Genomic DNA, 9,843 nt, shown 5'->3' on the forward strand with positions numbered 1-9,843 from the left:
TCCCTAAAAGGCTTAATTAATAAAACTAGCTTTAAGTGTCACACATAAATGTGGTAGGACTTAATTAGAAAACTAAAGCTATTGAGTGAAGCAGGTGGGCGGAACCCCCCGACGGGTTTGTCCTATGGCAGGGTGGTCCTAGAGAACTAGGAGGCTTCTCACAAGATTTTACTGTCGTTTGACCTTTAGGTATTGTTAGGTTAGAACCCAATTCATGCTGTTTAGGGGGACTGGAATGGGACTATGCCCTACGGGTAGAGAGGTTGAGTGGTGCATCCCTCTCGTTTCCCATTCTCTTTGAACCAAGTGCGGCATGGGTCTACTTCGGCTTGGGTATCTCTGCGTAAAGTAAGATGTCCACGATCCGATGCTAGAATGCTGTTAGGAGACCTCGGCCACTAGGTGCCCAAATTTTAGATCGATCCTAGTGGGTTCGATCGTGAACGTTCCGTTGCAAGGCAGATTCAGGAAACCCTAGGCGACAAAACTCACAATATTCCATGGGAGTGTCAGACAACGATGCTTAGATTTGTTTCTCAATAGAGACCGCTAAAAGCGTGCTTGGACAACTTATGGGCAGACACGTTACTGTCAAGATTGTGGGAGAGAAGGAAGGAGTCTCACTTGTAGCTTTGCACAATGGGGGAATACACACACAGGTGGAGGCTAAAAACAATTTTTCTCTTCTTAGTTGTGTAAGCCAAAAGAACACTCGTACAAAGAAATAGAAGAACCCTATATATGGGTCTCAAACCAAACTCAACTAGCTAAGGTGGCATACTAACTGAGTCACGAACTAGAATAGATAAGGATAGTTATCATCTAGCTATTATTCATGGGCGGTGTACCAACCGCATTTGCAACTAACAAGTCGGTGACATAAATGCACAAAGGTCACCCTGGCATATCACGAGTGGAGCTTGATATCTCAACACTCCCCCTCGAGCTCAATCCCAATTCCTGCACACCAAGTAGGTCTCTGAACTTGCATAGCTTCTCTGCGCCCAATGCCTTCGTAAATATGTCAGCTACTTGATCCTCTATACTGACATAAACTAGATCAATAAGACCTAGTAAAACCCTCTCCCGCACATAGTGATAATGCACCTCAATGTTCTTTGTTCTAGCATGATAGACTAGGTTATTTTCCAAGTGTATACTACTCATGTTGTCACAATAAATGACAACTGGCCCATCTGTAGGCTGATGCATGTCATAAAGTAGCTTATACAACCAAGCTACCTCACATGCAGCCATTGCTGCGCCCCTGTACTCAGCCTCTGTACTCAACAAGGAAACTATAGGCTGTTTCTTGCTGCTCCAAGTGACTGCAGCACTCCCAAAAGAGAACACATATCCGCTGGTAGATCGTCTATCAGAAATACTACCAGCCCAATCAGCATCAGTATATCCATGCAACTGTATCTGAATCCCAGTCTCATAAAATAGTCCATACTGCAATGTGGACTTCACATACTTGAGTATGCATCTAGCCCCATCCAAATGCGGTTTTCTTGGAGCCTGCATAAACTAACTTACCAATCCAACAACATAGCTCAAATCTGGCCTGGTAATAGTCATATAAATAAAACTTCCTACTATGCGTCTATACATAGTAGAGTCTTCCAGAAGCTCACCTGCATCTGCGCTCAGCTTCACATTCTGCTCCAAAGGAACTGAAATAGGCTTACAGCCTGTCATCCCATATTTGGACAGCATGTCCAATCCATACTGCCTCTGCAAGAGCTGTATCCCACTGGGTGATCTAATCACCTCAATGCCCAAGAAATAATGCAACTCTTCCAAATCCTTCATCTCAAACTTCTGCTTCAATAGCATTTTCACATGAAGGATATCTTCATCACTGCCACCTGTCATAATCAAATCATCAACATAAATGACAAGTAGCATAATACATTTCTATGTTTTTCTCACATAAAGTGAGAAATCTGCCTTGGAATTTTGAAAGTCATAGTGACAAGATACTGTCCTATCTTGACAGACCATGCTCTAGGTGCTTGCTTCAAGCCATACAAGGCTTTCTTCAACCTACAAATAAACTCAAGATGAACAGCATGCACATAACCTGGTGGCTGCTCCATATATACCTCTTCTTGCAAATCACCATGCGAGAAGACATTCTTTACATCCATTTGATGTAAAGACCATTCCTTTGATGCAGCCATAGCAATGACTGCTCTTACGGTTGCCATCCTTGCAACCGGACTGCATGTTTCTTCATAATCAATGCCATATGTTTGTGCATACCCCTTGACTACTAATCTTTCCTTGTATCTGTTCACAGAACCATCTGCATTGTGCTTCGCCTTATAAACCCACTTACAACCAATTGCATTCTTACCTTTAGGCAAAGGTACCAATTCCCATGTAGCATTTGCTTCCAAGGCATCCATTTTTTCATCCATGGCTTTCTTCCATTTTTCTTTTCCCATGGCTTGCTCAAAAGAAGTGGGTTCCGGTTCCTGTATCACTTTGACCATATAGGCATAGTGAATGGTTGTAAATCCATCATATTTCAGCCTATCCACAGGATACCTAGCTCTGGTAGACCTGCACAAAGTAGGTTCACTCCCATGTGCTCTCAAAACATCCCTGGTCTTCCTTACTCCAGGTGTAACAATAGAAGGAATACCCAACTCATCATCAATGCTCTGTTTTGAGCCACTGGATTCACCATCCACATAAGAGTGACCTGCATTCACATCAAACATGGGCTGATCTACCTTCTCTTTTCCTTTTCGTGATACCTGCATACCACTATCTGCATTGCTTTAAGAAGATTCTCTTGATCTCAATCTGCCTGTCCATGGTGAAGAATGTGAACCACTGCTAGAGGACAGGCAGATTCTTCACCATGGACATTCTTCACCATGGACATTATCTACATTCTTCACCATTTTGTGCATCTACATTATCAATCACATTTACTGGTTTATACCAGCTACTCATCTCATCAAAAACAACATCTCTGCTCACTGAAAACTTACGAGTAGAAGGGTTACAGCATCTATACCCTTTTTGCTGCAGAGAGTAACCAATAAAGATGCACTTCTCAGCTTTTGGATCCAACTTGGATCTCAACTCATTTGGCACATGAACATAGGCAATGCAACCAAAAAATTTCAAATGAGAAATATCTAGTTTCCTACCATTATACCTCTCCTCTGGAGTCATGCCATGTATTGCTGCAGTGGGAGTCCTGTTCATTATGTAGACTACTGTAGCAATTGCTTCAACCCAGTAAAAATCTTGCAAGTCTTTTTCATTGAGCATGGCACGAGATACCTCTCCAATATGCATGTTTTTTCTTTCTGCAATTCCATTTTGTTGTGGGGTATGACTACATGAATATTGTTGCTTTATGCATGCTCCTGTAGGAACCTTGCAAACTCATTTGAGAGGTACTCTCCCCCTCCATCTGACCTTAGGCATTTTATTTGCAGGTCTGTTTCTTTTTCAACCATAGCTTTAAGAGTTTTGAAATGCCCAAAAACTTTACTTTTCTTTTTCATAAAATACACCCAAACTTTTCTGCTATAGTCATCAATAAAAGTGACAAAATAATGACAGCCTCCAAGAGATGCAGCTTTAGTAGTCCACACATCAGAGTGGATTAATTCCAATGGCTTTTTACTCTCTTGAACATGTCTAGGAAATGGTTTCCTTGCCTGTTTTCCAAATTGACAGGCTTCACATACCTTATGCATTTCTGCAACCTTGAATTTAGGCAATCCTGCAACAATATTTTGGGCCTGCATTGATTTAAGTCGTTGTACATTAACATGACCAATGCGTTTATGCCAGATATCAATATCTGTAACTACACCGGTCCCATGTGCAAACATTGCTGCACTCAATTCAGGCATGTCTGCATCCAACGTAAACATTCTGTCCTTTTTCTTTCATTTTGCTATCAAGCGACCTTTATTTTTCATATCCTCAACAAAGCATCAATGAGGATTAAATCTGACCTGCAAGCCCTGCTCAACCATTTGATCAACAGAAACCAGATTCTTGGTGATATTCGGGACATGAAATACATCGGACAAGTATTTCTTTTTCCCACCCTGCATAGACAAAGGAATTTTTCCAATCTGCCAGGATGTGCAGTATCATCACCAGTCTCCACAAATCTAGTTTTTCCATTTTCCTTGCATCTTCCATCCATTCTGCATAACCTGTCATGTGGTTTGATGCACTTGAGGCAACATACCACACATCGTTACTTTCTTCTGCACTTGTCATAGAATTGTTCATGTGCTGCACCATAAACAAATGCTCATTTCTGTCATCGCCCTGTCTACTAGAAGATGCATAATTTCCTTGTTGCAATTTTCCATTCATGATATCATTCTACTTTTTATAGCAGTCTTTAGCCATATGATCCATTTTACTACAATAGTAGCATTCAACATTGCTATTTGCATTTTGGCCTCTTTGCCATCCACCACGACCTCTTTGGCTCCCCCTCCCTCTAGAGTTACCACGTCCTCCTCCATAGGACTGGTTTTCTTGAGTTTGTTGCATATTCTGATTTCTACCACGGCCTCCAGATCGGCCTCCTCTACCTCTTCCAGCATTTGAGTAGAAGGCAGCTTCTTTTGAAGTTCCTCCTAAAGAAGATGCACCACCATTTCTCTGCTCCTCAGAAATTAGAAGAGCAATCAACTCCTCAAAATCAGGAAATCTTTCACGGACAGAAATGGATGCTCGAAACTGTGCATAATCCTTTCCTAGACCATTCAAGGTCACAGAAACTAAATCATCATCTTCCACTGGTGACCCAATGGAAGCAAGTGCATCTGCAATCTTTTTCACCTTCATGTGGTAGTCATTGATGCTCATATTTTCTCTTTGCACATTGTGCAACTCTTGCTTGAGCTGCATTTTCCTGGCTTGCGTATTTGTGCTATACATTTTTGACAAAGTATCCCATGCCTCCTTTGGCGTACTTGCATCTTGAATATGCACAATCATAGAGTCTAAAATGCTGATAGACAGCCAGTACATAACTTTCCTGGCTCTCTCATGCCATGCTTTAAATGCCTGCATTTGCTGTTGATTGGGAACATCAAGAAGAACTGGTTCTTCTTCATTTCCTGCAACGAATTCCCAATATCCTTTTTCCATAAGGAAATTCGTCATTCCAAACTTCCATGCTTGGAAGTTGTTCTTGTCAAGCTTTTCAGTGACAATCTGTGAAAGAGAATCAGACGCCATTACAGAACACTGCAAAAAATTCTGTCACTGCAAAGAACACAGCTTCAACCTCACAAAGGAAAATCTGCAAAATTGACGAAAGTGGTATTTAACCACACAGTCACTTCGTAGTGACAATTTTGCATCAACAGGCAACAAGGATGATTCTGTAACTCCCAATGTCTCTATGCACAGGCATACGATGCAATTTCTACAGTAACTTTTCACCAACCTGTAGAACAATGGTCGCACAGCATAAAACAAGGCATTTTCCTGAGTGCGTGCAGAAAACTTCCGCCTCCAAAATAGGCCCCGAAATGGCCTCAAATCAAAAAAATTGAGCAACCAAGGGCTAAATCCCTGTCCCGCAGCATATACTGCCCTCTTGCTACACCGCGAAGGGCGTCTCAATCTGAGACAATGCACTCTTGCACTTTCTGGCTGTGCTACCTGCAGAGACTTGCTCCCAAAATAGAAAAATGAAAGCAACATTGGTCCTCTTATCAGAACACCGCGAACTTGGTTTGCTTTCTTGAGCTCCTTACCACAAACAAGGCTTTGATACCATGTCAAGATTGTGGGAGAGAAGGAAGGAGTCTCACTTGTAGCTTTGCACAATGGGGAAATACACACAGATGGAGGCTAAAAACAGTTTTTCTCTTCTTAGTTGTGTAAGCCAAAAGAACACTCGTACAAAGAAATAGAAGAACCCTATATATGGGTCTCAAACCAAACTCAACTAACTAAGGTGGCATACTAAGTGAGCCACGAACTAGAGTAGATAAGGATAGTTGTCATCTAGCTATTATTCATGGGCGGTGTACCAACCGCATCTGCAACTAACAAGTCGGTGACATAAATGTACAACGGTCACCTTGGCATATCACGAGTGGAGCTCGATATCTCAACAGTTACATGAGCACCGGAGATTGGAGAAGGGAACTCCCTCCAAACTTAACCGCTTGCAATCATTGTGATGAAATGTGCCATTGATCTCAACAAGCTTTGTTCCCAATAAAATCAATGCCTTTGTGCTTGGCTCACAAGTCCAATGCACACCTCCTCTACTATAATCCAAGAAATACTTTACATTAATCATGTGGTTTCTAAAATTATATGATCCTTGTCAAAATCCCCAAGAAAGAGTAGCAAGCAAACTCTCCTCTGCACAGTACATAAATTCTATTGTTCTCTTCATAGAATAATGATTATTAAAAGAAAGACAAAAACAAATCCATAATGCCAAAAAATACCAAGACTTGTTAAAGTTGTATACCTGAAGGTCTTTGTGGCAACTTAGAACCTGATGCATTGGAAGCATCTATATATCACACATAGTGAAAACTATTAGTTAGAGTAAAAAATTCATTATTAAAAAAAACAAACACCCTTTTCTTAAATTAAGTACCTTGGATTGGATTGGTTTAAAAAAACCAATCAAATTTCTTTGATTCTTGTCTGTAATATTTCCACACAATAAAAGTTAGTTGGTTAGTTCGAAAGTTAGTTAGTCAATTAATAAGTTAGTAAGATTACTAACTAAAGACAAAAAAAAAACAAACTAATGTTAATAATTAAGTATTTTTATTTAATTAAAAATATATGTTTAAAAAAATCAAGAGTCATAAAGTCGATATTTTTCTTGGATTGACAAGGACCGTAGCCACCCTTCACGGAAGTTACAACATGAACAAGAGTTATGAGCTATATTAATTACTAGGTTAATGTGTATAGTATGGATGGTCTAAAAATATTAGATTTTTGGACAAGACTAGTATATTTTAGATATTATCCTAAAAAGATATGGATATTTCTAGAACTGGATATCATTTAAAAGAAAAGACAAGTGATATTTTAGTTAGTGTTGGAGATTTTATAAAAAGAAACAAATAAAGAGAGGGATTTGCGAAATCGTGCACGCCGCGATCACCGTCTACAGGTAGTAGACAGCACTTTGAACAGAAAAAAGAAGAATGAGTGAACTGAGAGCTTTCTAAGCAAGTGTCTTGGAGTTTTACCCCCCTTTTAGAACCAATGGAACCATCAGATTTATGATCTGAGCATTAGATCACTCATCTTTCCAAGATCCCCCCCCACAAAGGGCTCCACTTCTCAGCCACAAGCCCTTATCTCTAATTCACTATAAATAAGAGGCATGGGGATGCACAAAGGAGCATAAGGAGACCCGAGAGGCTGCGAGAGAGAGGTAGAGAGAAGGATACCCCTCCAAGAGATTGTGAGAGAGAGCTTGAGAGAGAGAGAGACACAGAGAGAGAGAGAGAGAGAGAGAGAGAGAGAGAGAGAGAGAGAGAGAGAGAGAGAGAGAAGAGTTACCTTGAGAGACTGCACAATTCCCTCTATCTCGATCCTCAACTTAGCCATCTTCTCCTACACTCTCCCATCTCGAATCTATTCCACCTTCTTTATTTCTTGAATCTACTTACGGACAATGGCCTCCAAGCGAAGAATGCTGCATGTGGATGGCAATCCCACAACCAGCAACGAAGCTTCGGGCAAAGGCATCATTGTCAATCCAACTGCAGTATCGATCGTAAGTAATGTATTTTCAAATTGACAGATGCTTGCTTTGATTCTCGTATGAGATACGTTAGGCCCCATACTATGACGCACGAGTATAGGTCATCGAAAAGGATAAATTTCATCTCACCTACTCAGAAGATGGAGTTTGTGAACTGCATATATCAAGGAAAGCTAATTGCACCTAGTTACATATGGCTTATTTGCTGGTAGAGCAATTACAAGAAAGAATTAGTCGAGGGTTATGAATGGCATAGTCGTCAAAAGAATGACATTAAAAGATTGTGCATACAAGTGCTAGATTAAAGCATAGTCAAGGGTTACAAATAACATAATTACTAAAAGAATATGACACTGAGAATCATAAATAGAAAGTACTAGTTTAAAGTTTAAATACTTCAAAAGTACTTAGCCTAAGAGTCCAAATATTAAGAAGAACTAGATTCTAGCTCAATGTAAGGCTTATTGGAGTCTAATTACTTGAGATCATCTCGCACTTATCTTATCAATAATTTACATGTTATGCCTATAGCATGTTTAATATATGAGGATAATTTTCTAGTTGCCTCATGACTTGACTAAGAGCTAGTAGAAGAAATTAATCATAAGGGCTAAAACTAAGATGTCTTGAGATCCGTCGGATAACGACAACATCTTTTGCTAATCTAAATTTAGGGTTGGGTTATCGATCAATGTAAGTGACCTATAGAACTTACATCTGATGCCAGGAGGCATATTTCACGGTGGATTCCGTGCCACGGTGGATTCCGTGAGGTTTTACGGTGGATTCCGTAAACTTTGTTGACCGGGGCTCATACACAAAGTGGATTCTTTGTGCGAGAAGTTGATGGGGACACCTGTCCTTTTCGGGCGTTTCATTAATTAGTGTGTACATGGGTGATTCCATAGCAGGTGATTCCGCAAAATGCATATTAAATTAATAAACGTTTATGAGTTAAGAGTGCGCACTCGTAATAAATTAAGGTTAGGATTGATTTCTAACCAATTGATTTATTTATGTAGCTAAAGACTGCTAGGTATTCACTTTTGTCAGTTTAATTGTATTATTTTACTAACGATTGTGAATGCTTCAGTTGATGTGTAGAGATAGCAGCAGTGGCGGAGGAAAGCATTGGAGGATAGCGAGTATTCGATTTATCATTTATATTTTTATTTTGTCGCACCTATTTATTGAGGCGTTGGATATTTATTTTTTATTTTGTATGCGCAAGGGCGCACGATTATGTTATTTGTACTTGGACATTGTATTGGGCATGCCAGACTCTTTGGGCACTGCCGGTTAGCTTTATTTCTATTTTGTGCTAAAGCAGACTCAAAAGCTAAAAGCTTGCTATTTTGTAATTTGGGCTATTATTTGAGCTTGAAGATGATTAATACATAAAATACATGCTTTGTGGAGCGCTCACACAAGGCAACGGGGGAGATTGCACCCAATTGGTCTCTTGTTCATGTCGTGCATGCTTTCTACCTTGAGTTTTGTGCAAAAAGTAGAGTTCTTTTGTTCTTGGGGACCTTCCAGCATTCACTACGCGAGCGTACAGCATCCGATCTGCGCACCAGTGGTATCAGAGCGAAGCTGAGATCAAGAGCTTCCAATCGCTATCCATCTTGTGTGAAGGCGGAGCTCCTGGAACGAACGATCTCTACGGTCAATCTCGTCGCGAACGATCGATACGGGTGGATTCCTGGCGATCAAGAACCTCTGTTTCCATCATCAGATCGTGAAGGACCAGCCTGTAACAGCGGAGGACCACTCCTACATCCTCTTCTTCAAGTCGTGGAGTTTCAGAGAGATAAGTCTTCTAACCCACAAGTTTAAAAGCTTAATCAAGCTTCAAAAGCTTAATAAGCTTAGCTTAAGCTTAGCTTAAGCTTAAAGAAGCTTAAACCTTCACGAAATTCAGCACGAGGTATCTGAGGATAAGTCTTCTAACCCACAAGTTTAAAAGCTTAATCAAGCTTCAAAAGCTTAATAAGCTTAGCTTAAGCTTAAAGAAGCTTAAACCTTCACGAAATTCAGTGCGAGGTATCTGAGGAGGTCCGAAATTTGCGCCGCCTGAAAAA

Source organism: Lygodium microphyllum, chromosome 12 (genome assembly GCF_053477565.2).
Source record: "Lygodium microphyllum isolate KBCC chromosome 12, Lygodium_microphyllum_v1.1.10, whole genome shotgun sequence".
In the NCBI taxonomy this organism is placed as follows: domain Eukaryota; kingdom Viridiplantae; phylum Streptophyta; class Polypodiopsida; order Schizaeales; family Lygodiaceae; genus Lygodium; species Lygodium microphyllum.